This window comes from Anomalospiza imberbis, chromosome 25 (assembly GCF_031753505.1).
Source record: "Anomalospiza imberbis isolate Cuckoo-Finch-1a 21T00152 chromosome 25, ASM3175350v1, whole genome shotgun sequence".
NCBI classification, from domain to species: Eukaryota; Metazoa; Chordata; class Aves; order Passeriformes; family Viduidae; genus Anomalospiza; species Anomalospiza imberbis.
Window position 1 is genome coordinate 208,616 of NC_089705.1, and position 26,093 is coordinate 234,708.

General features: G+C 47.3%; 1 protein-coding gene and 1 long non-coding RNA gene across 4 annotated transcripts in view; one reads left to right on the forward strand and one right to left on the reverse strand.

Annotated features, from left to right (window-relative positions):
- EPB41 (erythrocyte membrane protein band 4.1) overlaps nucleotides 1-26,093 on the forward strand; it is a 95,550-nt gene that overhangs the window by 6,955 nt on the left and 62,502 nt on the right. The window contains exon 1 of one of the 3 annotated variants that reach the window (XM_068172421.1): nucleotides 1,972-2,146. The exons of 1 other annotated variant lie outside the window; for it this stretch is intronic. The gene's annotated coding sequence lies outside the window, so the exon portion shown is untranslated. Of the gene's footprint in view, nucleotides 1-1,971; nucleotides 2,147-12,219; nucleotides 12,324-26,093 lie in introns of those variants that run through there. One more of the 3 variants, XM_068172420.1, reaches the window with a different exon arrangement.
- LOC137462263 (uncharacterized) lies at nucleotides 8,434-12,041 on the reverse strand. Its single transcript, XR_010993643.1, has 2 exons — nucleotides 11,609-12,041; nucleotides 8,434-8,625 (listed from the first exon to the last, which is right to left on the reverse strand). It is a non-coding gene; the product is annotated as an uncharacterized lncRNA (long non-coding RNA).

Below are 26,093 nucleotides of genomic sequence, written 5' to 3' on the forward strand. Positions count from 1 at the left end.
CATATCCCGAGGAGATGCAGGGAGGAGACAGGGGTAAAGGCTAAAAATGTGACTCTGTGAATGCTGCCCAGCATTCAGTCCCAAACATGGAGGGTCTGTGACCAGTTTGGCTGGCACCCTAGAGGGCTGAGGTTCCAGGGAAGGCTGTTTTTGTCTGAGGAGAGATAGTACTCTGGAGCATCTCCTGGTCATCCAAAAAACCCTGCCAGGTTTTGGCAGCCTCTGGGGTGTATCCCACCAGCAGCTACTGCTGTGTCTGTCCTGGTGAACTGCTTGATTTGAGCCTCAAAAGCTGCTTTGAAGACTGGGGCACACACAGCACCAAAATAAGGGGATCAGTGCCTATATGGAGCTGCACTAGCATCTCCAGACCTGTGCAGGCTGCTGCTGGCAGAGAAGTTTTTTCTGCAAGCAACACCTGAGTTCTTCCTCATTTTGTTTTCTCACATTTGGAGCCTGCTCCTGCAGAACATTTGCAGCCTCAGCTGGGATCCTGCTCACCATGGGCAGAGGTGACATTGGCTGCGGGTGCTTTTGAGGAATTCCTGTCCTGTGGGGCAGCATGGCCCTGCTGAGGCTGCTGCTGGCATCCAAATGCAGAGGGAACAATTCCTGCCCTGTAATTAAGCTCTCCTGCTCCTGTTCACAACACTAATGAGCTGTCTTATGGATGTGCTCCTCACAGCTGCTCTGGATCCTCTGTGTGGCTCTAAAGCTGGAGGTGACTTTCCAAGAAAGCCACCTGCAAAGGGCAAGATCTCCATTCCTGCCACACTGGGGTGAGGTATGTGGGAATCTTGGAACTGTGAAGGCTTTTCCCTGACTACACCCTGTGTGCTGTGAATTCTTCTGCCAAGGTACACGCTAGCTTCTTGGTGAGGAGAGCCCTTCCTGCTGTTCATGCTTGCAAGGCTGGACAAGATAGAGGTGTTATCCCAGCCTTCAGATGAGGGTCTGAGTCTGCCTCTTGAGAGGAGAGCTGCTCTCTACCTGCATCCAGGCTGGATAATAACCCTTAAAAAATAAATGTTGCTCCAGCTGCTCTCCTGGTTCAGTAGTTTGGCTTTTCAGTCTTGATGGAGATGATGGCACCAGGACTGTCGGCATCATGGTGCATCCCAAAGGATGGGTATGGGCTTGTGCTCATATTTCTACCGGGTCTAGTGGAAGGTGTCCCTGCCCGTGGCAGTGGGTTGGAATGAGATGAGCTTTAAGGTCTCTTCCAACACAAAGCGTTCCATGATTCTGTGATTCTCTGGCATGGCAGGGTGACTGTTGAGTCCAACTTGTGCCACGAGTGCTCGACTGTGTGCTTATGGGAGGCAGGTCCCGTACCCTCAGCAGGGCTGTTGCATGGGCTGAGGATGTGGCTGAATTTCAGGCCCTGCTGTGTGCCCACGGGAGCACACAGCCAGCCTTCCGCGGCTGGGAGCACCGTTGCTCTCTTGAATCTCTTCATTTAGTTAATGATCCTTTTGTTGAGAGGATTAGGGTTTAGAGGCCTCTGGCCGAGTGTTAATTAAATTAAGGCTCTGGTGTTTTGTGGAATTTTTGAAGCCCACTAGAGGGCTCAGTTGGAGCCCTGTGGAGCCCGGACCGGCGGCGCTGGGCTGTGTCCAGCCCGGCAGAAGTTTGCACGAGAAGTTATGTAAGTCTAGAGGGGCTGGACAGGCGCAGAAGTTGCACGGGGCCAGCCCGCAGCCGCCACGGAGCCCGGTTGTGCCCGGAGCTCGGCAGAGGCTGGCAGGCATGGGGTGCCCACGTCACTGCTCACTGTATAATCAGCGTTAGGCAATGCCGAGCTGATGTTTCTGTTTTGGTTTTTTTTTTTTTTTTTAATTTTTTTTTTTCGCTTCCCCACTTGGTGTTTACATTTCTAAGAAGTGGCTGACCGTGAACATCCGGTTCCACCTTCACTTCTGGAAGAGTCAGATACTGAAGTTTTGCTCTGTTGCCTTGCTCATGTGGGTAGAAGTGTGAGCTTTTGGCTTTGTGGCTCGGATTTTTTTGGTGGGTGCATGGGATTTTTGTGTTTAGCTGTAACTGCTTTTTAACCAGTGTCTCTTCTCCTTTCTCTTCTATCCATTGCCCCACGACGGATTTTGGTGCTTCGCCTGTGTGGTTGGCCTGGCTCTCTCATCTCTGGGTAAGTAACTGCTTTGTTAGATCAGTGGGCAGAAATAATTGAAACAAGTTGCTTTGACTTAATGATTGGACTTATTTAAATAATGAACTGGCCTGTTTATTCTGTCTTAAACTCTGAAGCATTGGTTGTTGTCAAACAGCATGATTTATTGTCCGTGTGTGTGTCAAGATTTTGGATATTGAAAAGCACTTAGTTGGCCTGGAAAGTGCTGTATTTTATAATATGAAGAAGCCCCCAGTAGTAGATTTTCCTACCAACATAGGCTGTGGAGCACTGACCTGGAGGTAAAAGCACACCTAAGTGCCAGTAAGTGAGCAAATGGCGGGGAAAGTGTATTTGCAAATGGAAAGCAATGCTTCCTGTTCTTCCCAGGATGTCTCCTGACATCTGTTGGTGGCAAGTCAGCACTGTGGTTGTGAAAAGGGCTCTCTGATGGCACTGGACCACCTTGCCCTTTGCAAACCATGGGTGTTTGGGGCTTTGCAGGGCATGGAGAGGAGGCTGAGGCCCTTCTGGCAGGAGAGGAGGGGAAATGCATGTCGAGTTTGGAGAAGAGCATCAGGTGCTGATAATTTCAGTTTGTGTTCATGGACAGCCTGCTTTGCATGGGGAAAAAATTGCCCTGGTGGGGTAGATTCTGATTGTTTCCCTGCAGGGGTTTGGTGCCTGCAATGAACTTGGCTGTGAGGTGGTGTTTGTATATTAAAGCCTCTGAGGACAAGGTGTGTGTTCTCAGGGTGGAGGGAAGGAAGGGATCTGCTTGGTGAAGCTTTTTCTCTGGATGCAGTGGTGCCTTTGCATCGAGGTTGTGTTCTCTGGAAACTTCAGTAAGTTTAAATTTACTTTTTTTCTTTTTTAAAATTCAAACTATCCTCCTGCTAAGCTTTCCTCTCTCCATCACTCCTCTTCCCCAGTAACGCCCTCTCCTCTCCTAGTAAGGGAAAGGGCTGAGCACATTTAGAGCAGCTCTGCTCTGTGCCTGAGTTTTTAATGTGCTGCCAGTCATTGATGAAAGACTTGAAGGGAAAGCAGAGGAAGGTGCTGGGAACAGATTGCTTTATTCTTAAACTCAACGTCATTATACAATGCCTCATTGCTGGGCAAGAGAGATGAATCAAATCCAAGCATAAACCTGTTGTTCTTACTCAGAAGTGAGCACTATATTTGGAAGATGAGCAGCTGCCTCCTGATCTGAATGAGCTTTGCTACCAAATCTCCAAAAGCAGGATTGTTAATTGACTAGAAAACCTGCTTTGGTCAGAGGTGCTGAGCTCCAACCCCACCAAACACCCAGCAGCCATTTGAACGCAGAATAAAACTCCTCCGCATGGAAGGTACAGCTGGAAGCTGCTGTGAGCTTGGATGTGGAGCAAGATACAAGTGCTCACTTGCATGATAGTTGGAACGGGTTAGTGAGAGGCAAAGCTGTACCAGCACAACAGCTGCAGCTGTGCCAGGGTAGCCTGGAGTAAATCTTTGGCCAGAGAGTGTTCCTGCTCAGTGCTTGAGCAGACCGTCAGGACAGTCACCCATCTGGCTGTCTCTGTATGACAAGTCTCTGGTCAAGGGTGAATTTCTCCCTTGGGAAACACTGATAACCTGGACCATCCCTGGTTTGCCCTCCCCAGAGCAGTCTCCATGTTACTTTTGTCAGTTTTCTTGCATGTATTGCACAGAGGGGAGAGAATTGCATTTTGGTGGTCCTGCTTGTTACAGGCTGTGGAGGTTTTGATCCTGATATGAGATGAAATTTGCTGCTTGCTGAATAATTGGTGTCAATCTTTGTCAGCAAACAAGAAAGCCACGTGGTACCTTGTTAGGGATAGCAAAGATAAAGGGGGTGTGGTACAGTATCACTGGCTCAGGGACAGCTCTGACCTTCACTCAGCAGAGAAAACAGCAGGCTCAGATTGCCTCTCCATCTTTAAGCCTAGGTTATCTCATAGGTAAACATAAAATGCATAGGAGTTTTTGTAATATATGTAAATTAAATATAAATTTAGTAATATAATCTCCTCTCCTGACCTGGTGTTGGGCAAAGTAACACACCAACAGCTTCCATGGAGAGAAGCTGGGAGTAGCTGCGGGGCAGAAACTGTGAGGGAAAATGCTGAAAATGCTAGAGGAGCCTCTGCTGGGGATTTTGCTCTTGACCTTCAAGCTGAGATTTACATATGTTGCCGTTATTTAAAGCCTGTCAAGAAATCCAAGGTGAGGTCACTGCTGAAAAATTGTTCAGAGCTGTGTCTGTGGTGGTAAGTGCAGAGTGTCCATTCATGGGCTGTGTTTGGGCTCCGTCTTTCCATACGGTGGCACTGGTGATGCTGGAAGCCATGTGCTGTTATTTTTATTTATACATGTTGTTTCTTTCTATCCCAGAATTCATGGGTGACCTGGAGAAGGGCACTGCTTTGCAGAGCCCTTGAATAGCTTGTTGTGTTGTGAATTTGGGTCTCCCCTTAGTTCTTGTTTACACATAGCCCAAAGAGGAAGAACAAATGAGGTTTCCAGCACCTTTCAGTGAGATTTTCTTCTTTAACCTCTCCTGTTGGCTGACGGTGCCTGAACATGAGCCCAGGTGGGCAAGAAGGCAAATGACACATGGCCTGTACGAGCACTAGTGTGGCCAGCAGGACTAGGGCAGTCCCCCTGTACTGGTCACTGGTGAGGCCAAACCTTGAATCCTGGGGCCAGTTTTGGGCCCCTCATAACAAGAAAGACATTGAGGGGCTGGAGCGTGTCCAGGGAAAGGAACAGAGCTGGAGAAGGGGCTGGAGCAGCAGGAGCAACTGGGGGAGCTAGGGTGGCTCACCCTGGAGAAAAGGAGGCTTTGGGGGGACCTTCTGTCTCCACAACTCCTTAACAGAAGGGGGCAGCCTGGGAGGGATTGGTCAGGGAACAAGGGACTGGGCAAGAGGAAATGGCCTCAAGCTGTGCCAGGGGAGGTTTAAGTTGGATATTAGGGAAAAACTTCTTCATGGAAAAGGTCATCAAGCACTGACACAGGCTGCCCAGGGCAATGATGGAGTCCCCATCCCTGGAGGGGTTTAAAATCCGTGTAGATGTGGCACTTAGAGGCATAGGTTAGTGGTGGGCTTGAGAGTAGTGGGTTAATGGTTAACCTCTTTGATCATGAAGGGCTTTTCTGACCTAAATGATTCCATGATTCTATGGAAATGTGGCAGCAAGGTATCTCTTTCACTTGTCCCACCCTGTCAGAGGAGACCATGGTCCCTAATGTGCTGTCAAGTTCTAGAGAACGCTTAGCTCAGTGTTTTCACTTTGTTGCTTAGTAAAGCAGTGAAAACAGTTCTCATTGTGACGTTCAGAATAGCAGTGCTGCCCTCTGAATTACCATCTAATTAAATGAAAGCAAAAACTCCAAAACAAGTGAGCTTTCTGTTGCATAAGGAAAGCTGTTTTGGTTGACCTAAAAAACCGACATTGAAAACCAGCTTAAACAGAGATGCTTTCCCTCCCAGCTCCGTGGGCCATGCAGAGCAGTTGCTACTGTTCTTGGAGAGGCATTCATGCCGTGGCAGCTGTGAGCCCACTTCAAAACAGTTAGGCCTTTGAGACTTGCTTCCCTTTTGCTTGATGGTTGGAGAAACCCTGCTGTGGAGACAAATAATTAGAAATAAAAGATGGCAGCTTAATGATTATTAGCTTTTCTGATGCAGCCTGCAGTGAGTGCAGGGTGAGATTGGCGTCTTCAAGCATCTCCTGCTCCAGAGATTTACTGTGTGCACTGTTACTGTGCAGTCCCGGTGGACCTGCAGAACACCCTGAACTAACAGAGTTATTTATTTTAGTAACAAACCTTTTCAGACTCTTGGCAATTAACTGTGACAATGGCAGTATGATTCCTGCCCTCAGCTTCCTGTCTCTTCTTCCATGCCCACAGCTTTCCTTGGCAACCTTATGCCCCTCGCCCTCCTCAATTTCTTGGATTCTGTCTATTACTATGAACCACTTTGGGTTCTCTTAATAAAATAAGCATGTAAAGTTACTACCTTAAAAGAGCCTCAAAATGCCTTATTTTGAGCTCCAGAAAATCTGGCAGTAGTGGGATGCTATCCTCTGGGATTCTTCTTATTGATATTCATCTTTTTGAAGCTGGTATCCATGACTGCCAGTTTCAGAGGTTAATATACTGCATTTCAAGCAAGCTGAGGTATTTTTAATTTGTGATATGGAAATGTGCACCAATTAATCATTGTGCACCTGCAGAAATGCCTCTGGGCAGACTTCGGCTGTGCTCTTATCAGGTTCTGGGAACATCAATAGGCAGGATGCAGAGTGACGAGTCTGATCCGGTTTAGTAGCTCAGGACAAACCCTGCGAGGTCCAAGGGCATGTCAGGCTGGGGACGCAGTGCTGACCAAGGTGGTGCAGAGCTTTGGCTCTTATTTGTGGAAAAAATAATGGTTAGACGTTGTATTTGTTCTCCACAGGTAAAGTTTAATTTAAATAAATGTTAGGTTTTGCCAGGTGTCCCTCACTGATGCACAGGTCTAGCCCTCAATCACCAATTGCTGTCTGTTGACTAGAGCGGGGTTCATGATTTGCGTGAATTTGCTGCCTGGCCTTTGAATTACATGGAATATGTTAGTGCAGACTCAAACGTTCTCTGCCAAGTAGCTGCCTCAAACTTACTGCTAGGTAAAGTTAAATAGTCTTAAATAGTCCTAAATAAACCCTGATCTTGAAACTGTCCTTCCCCATACCAAAGAGCTCTAAGCATTTTGAAGCCAAGGGGTGCTCTTTGCCCAACAAGAGCATAGCAGTGTGAAGACAAATCTCCTTCACTGAATTGGTGCCCTTCTGGGGAGAAGCTGCAGTTGAAAACACACCTACCTGGTGTTATTTAAAGAAGCCAGAGCCTCTTTTGGCTACAGTTTGGCTCCTCATCCATGCAAGGAGTAAATCAGCCCCTGACATCTTTTGTTTGTAGTGCAGCCTGGCTGCCTCCCGGCTGGAGCTCTGGTCTCTAGGTGGCACTCACTGTTATTTTTGGGTGCATTTCAAGAAAGGCTGCATAGCTGAGCTTGTCACCCGCTGAAGGGACAGCTGCCTCTCTGGCCAGGCTGGCTGGTCCTGCTTCGCGTAGGATGCTGACACAAGGGCTCGAACTTCTTCCTGCTGCCCAAACATAGGAGTTTCCAGCAGCATTCCTGAAAGAGGGATAGGGAGTCAAGTGCTGTCTGTGAGCACACTCCTCTGGTTTTAGTTTTTTACTGCGACTGCTGGGAAAGGAAATCCTAGTAAATGCTTGGAAGGAGGGTGAGCCGAGGTGATGGAGATGAGTGTGCTGTGGGACAGTCTGAGGCTCCTATGATGGTTCTTTCCATGGTTCAGTCAGTTTCTTAGGTTGTTTCTGGAGTTCAGGCTCATGCCACACTGACTCTGCCTTTTCCTGAGCCTGCTTGAATTCACAGCATCACCTGTAATCTATTCTCCAGAATTTGTTAAGCTTTTTATAGATCCTTTCAGTGCAGCCACTTGTGTGTTTAATACTTCCTACTCATACTTGAGAGGAAAAGTATTTTCTGTCAATGTAGAAACATTCACCATATTAACACCCAATCCTGCAGGCTGCAGCTGACCTCCTCTAATCTTTAATGGTGCATCTTGGCAGAAATGTGCTTTACATGCTGACTCTAAGCCCTAAGTTTAAACAAAGCTGACTCTCCAGGAGCTGTTCTTCCCTGCACTGGCACATAGCCTGGAGAGAACTGAAGCTCCTCTTCTGTTTTATTCCTCTTTCTACTTGGAGTTTGTCTGCTGTGCTGCAAGACACTGCCTCAAATGAACATCAGCTTCATACAAATGAATGAAACTCATGACGGGAGCTTTTGGTATCAATTAACCAGATTGCAGGTGGGATGGGAATTCCTGGGTGTACAGACTCAGTTCCCAGCCACCCCCTCTGCTTTCCCCATCTGCCCAAAAGGGATCCATATGAGCCAGCCCAGTACCAAAAAGATCTAATGGCTAAAAAATGGGATTCTTCTGCCCACGGGAGAATACGTGGTTGTAGTTTAGCAACAGCAGCTTTTAAAGACTACAAATTACAGCCAACAAAAGAAAATTCTCCAGAAGGAAACCACCAAGAAAAGGATGGCAGAAGCAGTTTGAATTTAGCAAAATTGGAGATGAACTGCCCTGATGCCAAGTGTGATTCCAATACCTAAATCACTCAGTCTCTTTAGCCAATGGAGGGTGCTTCTTGGCCCTTTAATAACTATCTCAGCAATGAATCAATGGTTGGTTTTGGAGAGTATTAGGATGGGCTGGACTACATTTAATCTTTGGTTAAATACTTGATACAGAGCCACGTGAGTGTAGATGTTCCAGGTTGCCTTCACTGTGCACACCATGAGTTGTAGCAAATCAGTGCAAGTATTCTAGACCTTAGTGAAAATTCCTTGAATTTGCAGTTCAGCCTGTCAGAGGCTTTTTCAGCAGTGAATTCTGTGCTGGAATGAGGGGTGGGCAGGGGAGAAATGCAGCATTAGTTGAAGCATTCTTTCCTTCCAGGTGAATCATTTACCTGCAATATCTTAATTCTAGATCACCATTTTACAGGAAGACAAAGCTTGAAAAGTCAAAAGGAGGTTTCCTTTCCTCCTCATTCTTGTCTTCTGCTCATGGCCAAATCAGCACTGCTGATGGTGACAGCAAAGCTGGAAGAGGAGCCAAGGGCAGAGGGCCAGGGACTGACAAAACTGAGCCACCTGCTCTCCTCCCACCTTGTTTGCTCTTGTGAAATGGCTGCTGCTGCAATGGAGACTGTCACTTGTTTGCAAAGTGTGTGAGTGTGAGAAAGGGAAACAGTGTGCCTGTTGTGTGTTCACATATGTGTGTGTAATATAGCTCATTTAGAGCAGGATAGATAGAGGATTCATCTGACCAGCCTAATTTTTTTTCTTTTCCTAGAACTTAGTGTAATTCCAAGTATTTCTCTTCACTTTAAATCCTGCTTGCTTTGGGGAAGGGAGCACAACACCAGTGTGATGCACAATTGCTTTGTTTAGACTGGGAATTCCTCACTGGAGAAGCTCCTCAGGGCAAAGAGGAGAGCTCTGTGCCTTTTATTGTTGTGCCAGTAATGCTCTGGGCAGTGTTCCCCAGCACTGGTGTAAACTGGGAGCCCTGTTTTGCAACAAATCCTACCAGGAGTGTATCTTGTGGGGCCTAGAGAGTGCTGGATCACCTTACAAAGATCTGTTATATGAAGAACTTAACTTGAGCCAGATTTAATCTGCTATCTGGATGCTCCTAGGACGCTGCAGTGTGTCCTGCTGAGCTGCTTGAAAGTGCCTGCACATTACCCAGGCAGAGGGCAGGGTTTGGCATTGTCCTCCATGACCCAGTTGGATTGTACTGACTGAGTCCACCAGGATCTGAGTGCTCCCAGTGGCCCTTCACCTTGTGAGGAACAACCTCTGCCTTAGCGACCCCAAACGCATGCCTAAAATTAATATAATTCCTGTCCTTATTCTTATATCCAGCAGGCAAATACCAAGAAATCCTGACTTAATAAAATAATTCTCAGTCTCTAAATGACTTCCATAAAGTGACTTTAACCAGCTGTAACTGGGAGAGTTCTTTAAATAGTTGCAATCCAGGCTTGGCACAGGGCAAACTGTTCTTATAGTGAAGAATTTAAGAAATTTCCATTACTTCCTATGGGATTGCAGAGGTCAGTATGGGGCTGTGTAGGAAGGAAAAAGTTTGAAGCTAAGCCAGTAACTTCCAGCAGAAGTGTGGTGGTGATGGGTTTATTTCCATGTGCACAAGAGTGGTGGTTTTGGGTTTCTTTTTCCCTTTTTTCACATATTTTCTGCTCCCTATAAAATATTGCTTTATGTAGGCTTAGATCCCCTTGCCCCAGAAGAATGTTTTTCAGGCTCTCATGCCATAGACCAAGTGCCTCTTTTTGTATTTGATAATTCAACTTTTCCATTTCTCTTCCTTTGACTTTTTAGCCAATCGAGCTCTCAGCCATTTGTTTGGGGTCTGAAGAGGTGACATCAGCCGTTGCCCTCGCGCACAAGCGCGTTGGCAGCTTGCACTAGTGCTCCCTGTGGATAAATGCTTCACCTGGGAATACAAAATGCAGGAGCTGCTGCTTCTGTTCTCAGCTGCTGGCAGATGGAGATGGGGATCATCTGGTGTTGGGAGCGCAGTGGATGATGCGCTGTGTAGAGTTAAATCACCGCTTTGATGTGAAATTTTTGTTGCCCTGGTCTCTCCTCCACGTAATCTACCATGTGTAGTATACAATGAAGCAGTGTGGGTTTGTTTGCTTGTTTTTCTTAGTTGCAAGAAGCTGTTGCCAACCAAAACTTGTGGTTTCTTTGCTCCATGGTTTTCTCCTCAAAGCCCTTTGGACTGGTATTTCTCTTCTGGCAGTGTTTTAAGCTCACCCATGGGTGAGCAGTAGCAAAGGCAGCAGTTGTAGTGGGTTAGCACTGAACATCTGACACTCCTCCATGCACTGCCTGGGCTATTAAATTGTGCTAATTTTTTGCACTGGGGACTGAAGTCAGAGCTTCAGGACATGATTCAAAGGAACTACCTGTCCCTAATGTAGGAGCAGCGACTTAGAGCCACCAGAACTTTCCCAGCCTTTTTTTTTAATCAGATGTGCTCATCTAAGTCCCAAGTTGTCCAGATTTAAGGCAAAAAACATCTGTCTTCCCTCTCATTAAGGAGCTTTTTGCAAGTGGTCTCAACACTGAGACACAGAGGAGCTGCTCCATTCTTTTTGGCAGAGCTGTCATAGACACATAAAGGAGAAGGGGTAAATAGCTGTGAGAAGCATGTTAATTTTTTCTAAAAATCTGGGTATTTTTAGCTTCATATAGCACAAATGCCCTCAGTGTGTGAGTGGCCCTTGCTAGGTCGGTACCAGGGATGGAGCAATCCCAGTCTGGGACCAAGCCCTGGGGATTATCTGCTGATGAAGAGGCAGGGCGGTTGCTCTTAATCCAAGCAGAATAATGTGCCTGAGACCTTAATTCTCTATGGGAGACAAACGGAGATGCCTTAGTGCCAGGCGTATTTTGGAATTGTGCAAATATATGAGGGGGATTTGGTTCCTGAGCTGGGCAGGCTGGCAGCAGCTTTGCTGGAACCTTTGGAAGTGTTCTGCTGTGATGCACAAAGCAGGGAGAGCTAGACAGCTCTGCTTGATAAAAGTAACTGATTCTAATTTGGCTGTAAGCGAGGAAAATCCAGTCCACGCTGGAGGTGCGGGATTCCAGAGCAGGGGCGGGGCGGGCGCCTCGGTGGGGCTGTGCTGGGCACCTGGGGGCGTTTCTTGTTGACCAAGCCACCTCAATTGTCGCTTTTTTGGCTTGCCACAGACTGAGGCAGTTCGATTACGAATGGCCTTATGAATAAAAAAATGAAGACTATAATAACAGCATAAAAAAACCCCAACGCCTCCCCTACCTTTCTTCATACACTCCTCCTTGCTTCTTCACCCCGGGTTTCCCTTCAGAGCTGCGCCACGACTTTCTCTGGGAGGCAGCGAACGGTATTTAAAATTTAGGTCACGGAGGGAGGGGGAGTGGCGCTGCCGCCCGCGGTACGGGCGGCCAGGACCCTTCCTGTCCCCTTCCTCCTGGGGCCGTGCGGCGCCAAATTATCGTCCCCCCGCCGCCATCAGCTTAGCGGGGGAGGGTGTGGTGGTGGCAGGAACAGGCGGTAGTCCCGTCACTTCAGCCTCTCGCTGCCGGGGTGTCGTTGTGGCGGGCTCAGGAAGGCTCTCCGGGCGCTCCCTCCGGGCCGCCCGCGGGAGGGAACGCGGGAGAGCGGCGTGGGGGGAGCCAGGAGGGGGCGCACGCTCCCCCGCCCGCGCCGCCGGCCGCGGTTTCCCCGTAGCCAATGGCGAGGCGGCGCTGGCGTCCCGCCCCTCGCCCTCGGCCAATGAGAACTTACTACAGTGTTGTGGGGGGAGGAGGCGGGGCGGGGGGCAGAGCCGCGGGCGGGCGGCAGCTGGCGCGGAGCGGCGGGCGCGGAGCGGGGACCGAGCGGGGACCGAGCGGGGACCGAGCGGGGACCGAGCGCCTGGCGGGCACGGCGCGGCCCCGGGGTGTCGCACCGCAGCGGGGGCTCTGCGGGGCCCGGTGTGAGGCCGGCGGGCGCCGCGCGCGGGGGCGGCCGGGTAAGCGCGCGCGGGAGCGTGTGCGCGGCGCGGGGGAGTGCGCGCGGCCTTTGCGCGGCGGGTCCGTGTCCGTGTGTCCGTGTGTCCGTGTGTCCGTGTGTCCGTGTCCGCAAACGGCAAACGGGTCGGTGCGCGCCCGCGGTCTCTGTGCGGGTGGGCACGTGTATGTGCGCGTGTGCGGTTGTGCACTGTGTGTGAGTGCGTGTGCTCGTCTGCGCAAGGTGCATCTGCACAGCGAGTGTGTGCGGTTGGTGTGCCCGTGCGTGTAAAGGGTGCGTGGGGTGTTGGAGCGGGCACGCGTGGTCTGCACAAGCACCCTGTGTGTGTAGTTTGTACTGGGGGGTGTGGTGTGACTGCTGTGAGCTCTGCGTGTGAGCACTGCGTGTATACGCAGTGCATGTGCAAGCTGTGCGCGTGTGTGCACCGTGTGTCTCTGCACACCGGGTGAGTGTGCCCCATGCGTGTGTGTGTGTGCAGCGTGTCTGTGTTTGCCCTGCGTGTGTGCGCAGGGTATCTGTGTGTGTTCGGTGTGTTTGCAGTGACCGAATCCAGTGCGTGTGTGTGCGCGGCTCGTGTGCCACCGCTCCGTGGGGCTGTGTGTGCCATGGAGTACTGGAAGTCAGAGGGCTGAGGCTCAGCCTCAGGTTCTGCAGGAGGCAAGAAATGGGGGTAGCAGGACAGGGACACACAGCCCAGGGGAGCTGGCACCCAGTGTCCCCCTCTGCTGGCGTGGGGTTGCCCGGCCTGCCGTGGCCGAGCTGGGATCCCCAGCTCTGCCCGGAGTCCATTGTGCAGGAGGAGGAAGGAGATATGGCGGGGAAGGGCTTAGGGCTCCACAGAGCCATGCGTTTTCACCCACCCGTGGGACAAATGTGAATGCTGTGGTCTGGTATCAGTCAGACAAGGGCTCTTTCCTGTCCAGGCACCCTCCTTTCCTCTGAATTCTAGCTCAAGAAAACACCTTGGCCCACTGGGAAGTGATGCTCTGACTGGATTTTCCACCAAGGCGTATTTTTATTTCCTGTCTCCAGCGAGGCACTGTTTGTGATGAAAATTACTCCAGAAGGTCTGGAATGAGTTAAAATCCACCTCGACCACCTCCGAGTGCTGCAGCTGCAAGTGTCCCAAGTCCTCACTTCCCTGTCTTTTGGGGAAAAGCAACTTGTTCACCCTTGCTGCACTGGTTTGAGGAAGCTGGTTTTGGGCAGGGTCTGTCAGCTTTTCCCTCTGTGGCTGTGTAAATGGTAATTCAAGAATTGCATGATGAAGGGAAAATTTCTCAGAGATTGTCCAATTTCTGAGGTAGGTGCTATGCTGGTTCAGTTATAATTTTGTGTGTTAATTTAATTAAGATACTGGACAAGCAAAGCAAAATAGGTCCCTTCCAATCTAAACTATTCCATGAAAATCTAATTTTTGAACAGCACCACAAACCCCGTTTTTGCCTTTCCTTGCTCTTTCCAGTTAGGATTTGAAGGCTTTTCAAACATGCTGGATTTTGCTTGCCTTAGTTTGCTAAATCTGGAGGGATGGTCTTTGAATTAGTGATTCTTATTCACAGTTGAGATATGTAAAAATAATCCCTGTAAGATCTCGGGGGCAGAGAATATGTTGGGTCTGGATGAGGGATGCAGAGGGGCTCTGCCCTGGCTGCTGCTGCTGCTGTGATGCCATGGAGTGCAATTCCTTTCACAGTTGGCTAACTCTTGTGTTGCTGCCCCAGGATCTGCTCCCTTTGCTTCAAAGGTTGCTTTGTGGAGATCCAAAGTATGTTGTTTTTTCTTTTTAATGGCTGGTCCAGCAATGTTTTTAATGAATTGAAGGTTTTCCTGCAGCATTGTGGTGGTTGGTAAGGGTTGTGTGTTGCATGTCAGTGATGCTGATACTCTTGATGTTTATATTTTACATAATTCTTGCATCTTCAGTTGCACTTATAGGGCAATTTTGAGCATTGGGTGGGATTTAAAAGGCAGTGCATAGCTCTGCTGTCATGGCCTTAAAGAAGGTGAGGATTTTATAGGATTCTCATGGACAAACATAATCTGCTGCGGAAGATAAATATCAGGATAAACATAGTGCACGCTCCTTACCTTGAAAACTCAATTAGAGCCTTATGAAACAGAGAGAAGAATGATTTTTTTTCCCTAGTATAAACACATTCATTATTTCTTATATCAATTTAGATGACGAGAAGAGGAATTACTTGTGTTTTCATCTGATCTCACAATTGCAAGTTAAAACAATCTTATAAAAAGCAAAGCATTTAATGGGAAAGCAGCAATCCTGAGGGGTAAGGACTCCTATTGGCCTGTTTCCAAACATTGTATGTTCCTAAAGCTTATAAATGCTTCAGGCAATGATACTCCAAACCTACAGTTCCTGACTCCAAGTCTGTCTCCCTGCCAAGTGCTATGCGCTCTGCATGAGCATCCATGGTGTTTTTCATTTGACATCCTTTGATTTTTGGAAAGTGGTAAAACAGTGTCTCTCCTACTGCCCCATTTACTGCTTGTTGAGCAGATATTTGAATGAATGGGACATAGGCTGGCAAGGATGTGGCTTATCTAGTGAGCAACCACCTCCACAAATTCATTTATTAGAGATCAAAGTGTTGCTCTGCCAGGGTAGCTTGCTGGGGTGTTGGGATGCTCCATGTGCTTTGATACATTGATAGGTGGATGATGATGATGATGATGTTGTGAATGTGGCGTGTAACATGCTGAATAAAGTTGTGTATACAGAAGGGTTGCTGATGGAAGTCAGTGACTCTGTACTGGGTTTTCACCAGCAGTTACTTGGTATCTCAAAGGAATCCTGGATTTTAGGGGTCAGCAGGTAAACCTCAGGCTCTTCATTCTTGGAAGTTCAGTGGAAGTGTTGGCTGAGTATCCACAGCATCTGACTAGGAGTTTCTTCTCAAACATCTTTCCTTGTGTTCCCAAATGAGGGGTATGTGCTGAGAGCCTCTTCATTTGGGGGAACTATGACTGTACCTGTGTCACTGCAGGTGGATTTTTCTTCAGCCCCTTACTCCCATATTTCATCTGTTTCTTGGAAAAAGCCCTGGAAATTGGTAATGCTCAGAGATCTTGTGTCCATGCTGGGTGGGAAAGCTCTGGGCTCTCCCCACCTATCCAGGCCAGGGATCCCTGCTCCTAGTGGGAGCTTCCCACCCCCCCTGTGGATGAAGGCATGTGTGGGTGAGGCTGCAGTGGGGAGGTAGAGCTGAGCTGTACTGTGTGCCACACTGGGTCAATGTCTGAACTTGCTGGAGCTGCTTTTACATTACTGGGAAGCTGTGCTGAATCTAAGGGCTTTAATAGGACAGTGTGAGGGTCCCTGCAGCGGCCCTATGGATGCAAATAATTTCCCATCATAAACCTTACTTTGTACTTTCAAGCTCCACTGCAGATCTGTCGGCTTCCCTCTAACTTCTGTGCAGTTTTTCTTGAGTGTTAAGGAATAGCAGATACTCAGGTTGTTCAGGCTTGGAGATGTGTTTCTTGCTGTTGTGTATTTCTCCGGGGAAGTTCAATATAAAGCTTTGCATCAGTAGTAGAAGTTGCAGTCTGGGTTTGGGGATCTTTTGCAATGATTATTCTTTCTTGGTGCTTGGTTTTTGCTGTAATCTTGTGTAGATTAAGCAGACAACGATGCGTAAAGATTTCCCTTTGTATGTCTTATCTACTACTGTTTTGATCAGTATTGTGGTTTCTTAAGTTGCAAAGAACTGTAGATGCGGCATAGCAGGGATTTATCTTTGTCCATCGGATGGATTAGGTAGGAATGTTTATGGCTTGTACTTAATCCAGATTAATATTATTAGTTTCCTTACGTTCAGTGAGTTGTTTACGCTTGTTTTCTGTTTATGTGAATTTTTACTTGTGTAATGCCGGTCACATTGTGCATTAAAAGCCAGTGCTTTTAATTTGTCCATGTAGATCGTGTAGATGGACTAAATCTTTCTCTTTCTCTTTTTTCTTTTTTTAAATGAAGCAGTTCCACAGAGAGGGAAATTGTATGGGCTTCGGGGATGTGTTCAAGCAATTGTACTCTTCCAGGGCATGCTCCTCCAGACCGTGCTGCATTTCTGATCTGGGATTTTTAAACAAATTCCCATGCCAGCTTGCTTTAGCTGGCGTGCTCAGAGCAAATGTTGATGGCAGTGGTTTGTAATTTATAATTTATAAAGTCTTACGGCGCTTGAACTCTGGTGGTTTTGGAGGGGACTGAGAATTTTGTATCTTCCTGATCTCAGTGCAGAGCCTAAAAGATGTAGGAGGATGAGAAGCTCAGGGGAGTGTTTTGTCTTGCAGGCAGTGGGAGAGCTCCATGGCTGCCTGGTTGCATGGCCACAGCCACAGCACTGGGTGCTTCCCTCCCACATGTGTATTTTCGGGGAGCAGACCAGTCCATCTGCTGGTGAGGGTGAGTGCCATGGCTTTCAGACTGGGTCACACGATGGAATAACTCTCTGTGCCTGTGTCAGGAAACCTGGAGCCCAGACCTGGGGAGGATCCTTTGCTCTGTCAAAATTGGGTCCTCACAGGATCAGCTCAGCCTGAGAGGTAACCACAGCAAAACACGCCGTGGCTGGAGCCTGGGGATGGGAGTATGCTCTGCAAGCAGTGGAAGAAGAACTGGCCTAGTTAGCTATTTCTATGAAAACCACAATTCCTTTGAACACTCCGGTCACTGGTGGTAGGCTGATTATTCTGCTCCTTCCCCACCCCATGGAATGTGTGTGTGTGAGAGAGATAATTAAAAGCTTTTAGTTAAATAAATAACTAAGCTGCTCACATGGCTTTATAGTAGAATTGCAGAGCCAAAGCCTTGGAGGTGGAAGATGGCATGTGCTGCTGTTGGTCCCACAGCATCTCCTTGCTTTCCCATGCTGGTGTGGCCTTGGAGCATAATTCCATATGGACTTTTCACCCCTAGGGCCTGTGTATCACTGAATATGAGAGCAAGCAGGGTGTGAGTGGGGACAGTCCCATCCCATTGTGTCCAGGGCTTCAGGCTGTATTTATTCCCTGTTACTCAAACTCTGCGTCCGAAGACAGGATTAATAATTCCCACCCAAATTCATCTGCAATGCCTGTGTAAAAATGAATCAAAAGCATAAGCTGGTCTTTGCGATTCACTCATGAGATGGTCTGGGTGCTCCAGGATGGCTTGAAGGGTGGTTTGGTTTTATCCCATTGACAGGGAGCTTGATGGAACATTTTAGGTTCCAGCCCTGGTTTCTGCCTCTGAGCTGCCTGCAGTGCCTTGAGCCAGGCACTTGGAAAATGAGAAACATGCAGCTGGTAACCATTCCTGGGGAGTTTCAGGAATCTTTTGTCATTGGGCAGGGGCTGGTTTATGGAAGGATAAAAATCTTTCAGGTCCAGCTTCAGCTGCCCTAACCAGCAAATATTTTTCCTCCTGCAGCCTTGCCTTGCATGCTGCTTTCCAGTTCCTGAACCAATGGATAAGAGGGCCCTATAACCAATGTCATAGAATCTCCTGAGTTGGAAGGGACCAACAAGGATCATCAAGTCCAACTCCTGGCCCTGCATAGGACACCCCAACAATCCTATCCTGTGCATCCTAAAGAGGGTTGTCCATTGTCCAAACACTCCTGGAGCTCTGGCAGCTTTGGGGCTCTGACCATTCCCTGGGGAGTCTGGTCAGTGCCTGACCCCCCTCTGGGGGAAGAAACTTTTCCTGGTATCCCACCTAAATGTATATTCCTGAATTCCCCTCTTAACTTGAGGGCCAGAGGAGAGGAGGATGCCCTGGGGCTTTATGGGAAAATGCAAATTTTAGTCAATGCAGAGACAGCTCAGGGTAACATTTTGCAGACTGACAAAAAACTCTTTTAAATCCCCAAACAAAAACTGCTGGTCTGTCTTTTAAATACTGGATTCTGTGTGTGCATAGTGTATTAGTCCTCTTGGCAAAGACGCGTATCCTGGCAGTGTCATTTTGACATGCACATCAGACACAGAAAATGGGACCCTCCAGGGATGCAGCCCCTTGGAGAAGAGCATTGGTGAGCTGTCATCCTCCTGGTACAAGGGAGTCCTCCTGTCCTTCATGTACCATGAAATCTCAGCTGCTCATTTGGTCTGAAAAATCTTGAAATCCAGCATTAGGCCAAAATTTTCTGGCCTAAATACCTGTTTTGCAGCTATTGGGTGGCAGTGAATTGACAGGCAAGATGGAAATTCTGTGTTTAAATTGTGGGGGTAGTTGTTGGTCTGAAGTCAAAAGAAGTCACCTAAGCAGTATCCCTCTTTCTCCTGCATGAGTGCATGTAAGTGGCAGTAAAAAGGCCATTTGTCATGTAAACATACCCTGACACAGAAGGCAGACCCCTATAGCTTGTAGGAGTAAGGGGTCACGTTCCATGCAAGAAAACAGCATTTTTATGACCCTTGGTCGCCCGTATTACAATTTGAACAGGGAGAAACCAGGTAGGATGAGTATCAGGCACTTCCCTGGTGTCCCTCCATCCCTCCTCCTGGGAAGTACCAGCACTGTTCCCATGTCCCTCCATTCCTCCTGGGATTGGTGCTGGTGGCCGATGCTGATATCGCTGCTTTTTTATCTCCAACTGCCAACTTGAAAGTTGAGTGTGTGTGTGAGAAGCTCATGAGAGTCTTGCTGAATATGCACATGAAGTAGCAACGAGATAAACTCAGTGTGGGCTGCCTGGTCCAGCTGCGGGAATAACTTTCATCACTTTTTCTCCTTTTCAGAGGAAAAACTGGAAGATTTTGGGGCCTGGAGAAGAGCTCAGTTGCAGAGAAAATGCGAGTTTTCAGCTGTTCGTATGAGTTTCTAGTCAAAAGGGTTTAAGGAACCCCACACTTTGTCGAAAATGGGGAACAACTAGCAAGAGAAACTGTTTTGGAAGGGGAGGAATGTAGGGTACATATATATTGCTTTTCCATGGATTTTCATGTACTGCCAGGCACCCCCAGCTGTTTAAACATGATGAAAAAGGGGTCTTGCAGACATGCGCGTTTGCTGACTCACACACATGAGCTGGCTTCATTCTTCAGGGCTTTCTGAAAAATTTAATATTGTCAGGATGGCCCTGAAGAAGGGAGTTTATCTGCAGTGGGAGCATCTGCATCAACATGGGAAGGGTATGCTGGTGATAGTGGGGGAAAATGGCCACGTGCTGAATTCCTCTGCTTCTAGTGAGTGCTATAGTTTCTTCAGACTTCTGTTGTTGTAACTGCTGCTTCTGTTACTTCCATCACATCTACCTAGATGCTGCCTTCAAAAAACACTTCCTTTGTTTATGGGTAGCAGTATCAGTTTGTTTGCTCCCACCCATCTCTGCTCTTTCCTTCGCTCCTCCAGGAAACGCTGGAATAAAGTTAGGATCGGTTGATGAGGTCAGAGCAGCTGTTGTGCCCATCCCGGTGCAGGACCCCATCCCTGCCCATCTCTTCTGTGAGCTTTGGGACGCTTCATTCCCTTGATAATGAGAACCCAAGGGACTTGGACTTGGTCTTCTTGTCCAAGCAAGTTTGTCTCAAAAAATGACCTTTTTTCCTCTGTTTACAGACTGAAGCAAGTTTTTTATTTTGTTTTGTTCCGAAGCAAGATGCTTTGAGTACCTAGTGTCTCCCTATCTCCTCAGTTTTGGGGCACCAATGCAGAAAGCATTCCTCTTCTTGGTTCAGGTGCTTTTTCTCCCACCTGCAAACACCCATCAGATGCCTGTGGGGAAACCAGCAGTGGCACCACCAGTGTTAGTGGCATCATGGTTTGCAGCTGCTGCTCTTGGCTTATTTAAAAATGATGATTGACTCTCTTCATCTATCCTGATGATGACGTATGGGGATATTCCTTTTGCAAAGATGTGGTTTATTAAAAAAGGAGTCTCTCTTGCATGATGAATTGAGAGGGAGCACTCGGGGAAACTGAATCTATTAGCATTACTTGCCTGTGTGCCTCCTGAGGCAGGAATGGGAGTCGATAGTGAGCATGAGGGATGAATTCACAAAGCAAGGAGGCTTGCAATTACAGAGAAATTTGGTATTTCACTGTGATGCTTCTCTTGCAGGTCTATTTTTTTTTTTTTATATTTGAGCTGGACTCTCCAGCATGAGCATTGCTTGACTATTGCACTGGTGGGTTTGACCTGCACAGTGCTGATGACAGCAAAGGCTGGCAATAACATACATTATATTATACACAGCATATGCAAATACAGTGGAATTTAACTTTTTTCTCCTTTTTTTGAGGTAGATGCACAGCTGCATCTGTGCCAGTGATAAGGTTCTCTGCAGGCACAGGTGAAGGAGAGGTGCCAGCACTCTGTGCTGGCAGCTCCATCACACACAGGTTCAGGAGGTTGGAAGGTGTGCGCGGAGCTCAGTGGTGTCTCAGTGAGGTGCTAACCTGGTTTCAGGGTTGGCTCTGTTTGCTGGGCTGATGCTGCTGGGGGAAGTGGTTGCACGTTAACAGTTTCTCATGATTTCTCTGCACAAACAGTTGTAAATCACTCTTGTGGTAGGAGCAGCTGCAAAAAGCGCTCAGCCCTGCTTTTGCTGTGCAGAGGTACCACCTCCTGCCTGGCCTTTGAAAACAGAAATGTAAGGAAATAAAGAACTCTACCCTTTTGATATATTAACTACAAAATCAGCTGAAAATTTGTTGATAGATTCTGCTTGTTTTGAAAACAGGTTAACCTTCTGAAACTTTTGACTCTGACAGAAAACCAAGGAGTGATGAGTTACACTGAAACTGAGGTTTGATTAGTTGTAACTCTCATAGCACTTCAGCTTCACCACTAGAAAAACACCGTAGGATTGGTGAAGAACATTCGGTTTTTCACTAAAACACTTGTTCTAATAAATTTTCTAGACTTGGTGGCGGGGGGAGAACTGGAGCTGCAGCTGCATAAAAATGCACCTCTGAAACAGGATGTTTGTGAGTGGGTGGTTCCTGTCTACCTCCAGTGTCTGCTTATGTTTTTCCCCAATTCCCTTCAGCAGAAACACTCCCTGAGAAAATATTTTGAGACATTTCTTTAAAACAAAAAACAAGGGGAGAGAGAAAAGCACAAGCTTCTGTGTTGTAAAGGATTGTCAGAGCTTTGCTATTGGAGCAAGAGTGTTTGGGATTTAGGGAAATAGGACAGACACGCAGCCGGCTGCACCTCACGAGATGGAGCATCATCTCAACATCCCTATGTCAGCCAAGCCTAGCAGTTGGTCACTTCCACATCTCCAGAAGAAACAGGGAATGGGGAACGTGCTGTTTTTCTCTGTTTTTCCTAGTTAATCTCCTTGCCCTGCTTTCTCACCTATGGACTGTGGTTTTGCCTAGTCACAAGGTGTTTCATGGGTGCAGTTGGTTCAGGTGCTGCAAGTCAGAGACATCTGGGGATGAGTCACTAGAGCTCAGGATGGGGCAAGTTTCTCTAAAACAAGAAAACAGGTTTTGTGAAAACTTAAAATTAAGAGTTGATTCCCAGACACGAAAAGATCCAGACCTCTTGGTATCGGCAGTGATGAGCTCTTTTGATGTGCCTTGAGAAATAGGCTTGAAATTTGTTGCTGTGTTTAAAAAAAAAAAAGTGTCTTTGGTGCTCCCAGCAGTGAATTATATTTTTTAAAAAATAAGAATTGGAAAAAAATGCAAAATGGAAAAAAATTCAGCTTGGAGCTACTCAGATATTTGATTTTTAAGTTGATAATTTGGCGCACAAGTAATTAGCCAGTGTGGTATCCAGCACAGTCCCTTCTGACTTTTGCAGTGATCATATCTGTGATCTGCTCTTACTGTGGAGAAAAATGGATGTGGCCACTTGCATTTTAGTTGGAGGATTGGCTTTTTTGTGTTGAATCACTGTAAATGGGGATGTCTATGTTTCATTTGGAATCTGAGGTCCACCCATCTGGTACTAGTGAAGTGTTTGGTATAAACCATCTGCAGCAGAAGCTTATGCAGCCATTCCAGATTTCCCAATGGTGTGAACATGTGTGTGCTTGTGTGGCACCTTCTTATTTTAGGCCGTGCTGGAAGTTGGTTTTGCTGCTTAAAATGAACTTCTGTAAAGTCGCAGCTCGCTGGGTAACCACTAATTGATTTAATTACTGCTCTTAATATGAAATATGTTGTGGGTTATGGAAGAATGTTCTGCTGCTCCACAGTGGGATGTGCTGGACCAATGCTGTCCCAGATGTGGGATGTGTTCCCTGTGTCCCCAGGTAGGCATGTCCCTGGTGTGAGCAGTTCAAGCCACCCTGGTATTTCCCGCCCAGTGCTACAACATGGATTTTTCTCAAAAGCTGTGCTTGGCAAGGTCTGGGAGCAGAAGTGAAGCTCAGAGAAGAGTTATTCAGTTATGCACCTTTTTATTTTTTCTCTTGTATTTAGATGTCTAGCACTGATCTTCCCTGCTGTTGTCAAGACTGAGTTCTGCAGTGCTGTTGGTGAAACACTTTGAAAGTGCATTACACCATACAAAGGGAAACACATTTTTGAGAAAAAAAAATGTAATATTAAATTTAAAAATAAGTAGATAATCGTGGCAAAGTGCTGTTTCCTTATGGCATATCGCAGTTTCATGCAAGTGGCACTACATCAGTGCATTGTGCAATAAAGATCTATTTGTGGAAAGCAAAAAAAAGAGGCCAGAATTTAGGAGGATTATTAAATTTGAGCAATGTGAGTTGCAAAATAGCTTGTTATGCTGCTGTCTGCAGAGGCCACTGTGTGAAGGCAAACAGGCATTCTGTGTCTTCCCAAAGGCTGACGCTGTACTCCTGTGTCCCTGGGCTCTGCACAGGGAATTGTTTTGGGTCTTAACCTCACAGGTCTGTTTTTGATGACTGAACAGCTCAGTTTTTTGGCATAAAGTTACCTGTGCTTGAAGGGCCAAGGTACACAGGCATTTCTCCCATAGAGTTTAGGTTCTTGGTTTTGAGTGCTTTGCCAAGGCACTTAAAACTCATGAGCATTTCTACAGCACTGGCTGCTGTTGCTGGTGCGTGCCCTTAATCCCAGAGATTTCTGGGTTAACATCCACAGGCTTGAACTGGTGCTGTGTTTTGTTGAATCCCATAGGGAAAAACGGGTATTTATTGCTGTGGATATGTGGGGGGTCCAAAGGGCTGCTGAAATCTGGGCATTGAGGCTGTGATGCTCATGGTCTGTTTCACCAAACCTGCCCTTCATGCTCAGTACTGTTAATCCACCACTGAGACGAGGGATCTCTGTTTCTCCTCCCAGAGGAGAGATCCTGGTCCTGGATGCTTCAGCTCTGTGCAGTTCATCAGGCAGCAGCCTTGTTCGCAGGGTACTCTGTAATTAATGTCGGCTCTTGAGCGCCGAGTAATTGGGAGCAGTAATTGGATGGTAGCTTAAGAGTAGGAGCATGGTTTAATAAAACAAACAGGCTTGCAGTTGTAATGTCAGCAGGTAAAACGCCTGGGAAACGGCAAGTCCACATGGCGGTGACGCCAGTGAGATCCGTGCTCAGTGCAGGCACTTCGAAGCCCAGGCAGCGAACCAAAGCCTGCAGGGCAGGGCAGGTCCTCTTCTCCTTCCCTGGGTGCTGAACAGGGGACACAGCCTGGTTAGGCAGATACTTTTTAAACATCTCCCATGCTTAAGAATAAGAGAATGAAATGTTCGTGTTGCTGAGTTCTAGTTCTCTTCTGAAGAGTTTTTGCAGCTTGTTTAGCTGGAGAGAGCCTGAGCTGGAATGAGCTCACGCTGTGCACCGATGTCCTCACCAGAGACCAGCTCATTGCATTTGTTTCTGCCTTGTTTTTGGTGTTTACTCTTGAACTACACTTCTTGCCACAGCAAGAGCTCCCATTTCTCTACTTTTATTTTCTGTATTGCCCTGCTCACAGCTTACACTGGTGAGGAGGTGCCTCCCAGCTAGCTCAACCTGCTCAGACCTCGTTTGTATGTTCATTGTTTTCATCTTAGAGAGGAACAGGGGACTATTTACATTCAGATTGTATGTATAGAAAGAAAACCTGAAGGAAGGGCAAAGGAGGTGGTTTTAGAATATATTTATTGGAGGACCAAAGAGGGAGTTTGGCTGGGGCACCTGGGTGAGCTCACCGATGCTTTTTGCTCTTTCCACTCTTTTACCCTGGCCTCGTTTAAAGGGTCTTCTCATGGCAGTTTTAACCTGAACAATGGTATCACCAGAGCCTGCAGAAAAGAGGATCTGTGTGGCATTTTATTCCCTTGTGCTGCATGAATGTGGATTTCAGCAATACTGTTGTGTGGCTCCTGCTGTCAGCAGCAGAGTGAAAAGAGTGGCTCACTTGTCTGGAATTGTGACTGTGGGATTCGCAGCACTTTAGCAGCATAATTTTAGCTGAGGCTCTCCATTTATTCCTCAGTACTGGGCAAGACCAATTGATTTTGGATCAGAAATACTGAGAATAATATGGTTTATTCTTAATTTGCTGTTGCTTTTGATACTTGATAAGTACCTGAGCTGTGCTGAGTCCCTGTGAGCTCCCTGTGGAGCTTTCAGCTGGATGAAGCACTCTTGGGCTCAGTGCGGCTTCAGCTGTGCATGAAGCAATTGCACAACAAGGATTAAAATATAAAAAAGAGGAATATAAGCAAAGCTTCTCAAAAAAACCCATGTGATTGTTCCTACCGCCATTATATTGTTGGGGGTTTGTGTGTGTACACACAAGCACACACTTTGAATAGAATAAGGATTATTTTGAGACCAAACTCATAAAATAAGTTCAAATGCTGAATTGTGTATATAAGGCCAATAGCTTATCCAAAAAGCACCACTAGCCTCATGTACAGTTTATTTTATTAGGGAGACATTTAAACCAGCTACTGTTTTCTGCATATGCTTTATCCCTACTAAAGAATATATTTTGTCTGTATTGGCTCTTCATTAATTTAAAAATATTGCAATGTTAAAACAGTTGGAAACTGTTTATTGTTGTCTTCTCAGCTGGTTGGTGGCCAGCAGTGTCCTGGCTGTGCCATGGCAGGTTGTGTTGGCACTGGTGGGAGTGGAGAAAGCTGGTTTACAACTTCCAAGTGCTGCTCCAGTTTCCCCAGTGCACATGCCCACCTGACTTCATAACCACGCTCCCTTTAATGCCCTTAGGGGCATTAAACTTCTCCCAGTGTCATGTGTAATACAAGATAAAAGGGAGAGGACTGGGGAGAAAAGTGTGAGTTGGTGGGGAAGGGGATCCTGGACAGCTCTTGGAAGTGGGGGGAAGGTTGGAGGGAATCAGGGGGTGGTGGAAGAAAGAGCAGGGGTGATGGAAGAAAGAGCAGGTCTGGTGCAGCCAGACAGGAGAGTAGGAGAGATCCTTTTAGTGCATGTTGTCCATGGAGCTCCTGGATGGAGCAGTGTTTGGATCAGCAGGATTAAGTGTGGCTGGAGGGGAAGGTGCTGTGGAGTTTTGTTCAGAAACAGAAAGGCCATCCAGGAGCACCAGTGTGATACTCAACTCTAACCCTGCTGTGGTGTGCTGGGAGGCAAAGGTGGGCATTGAAGAGGTAGAAAATTCCTCTTGAGAGCCAGTGGAATGTGGCTGTGCTGGTGTTTGTTCAGTGAAATCAAAACCTGCGACAGCCTCCCACACCAACCCATCCAGCGCAGAAAGGAGGGCGGCGACCAAAAATATGAGCAAACAGCCCCTGAATGTGGGTGCAAAGTGTATTTCTGACCCCTCCCTGCTGTATTGAGGGTGAACACAACTTCCTTTTCCTTTCTGTAGTCTGAAGAAAGTGATGTTTGTGTACATTTCC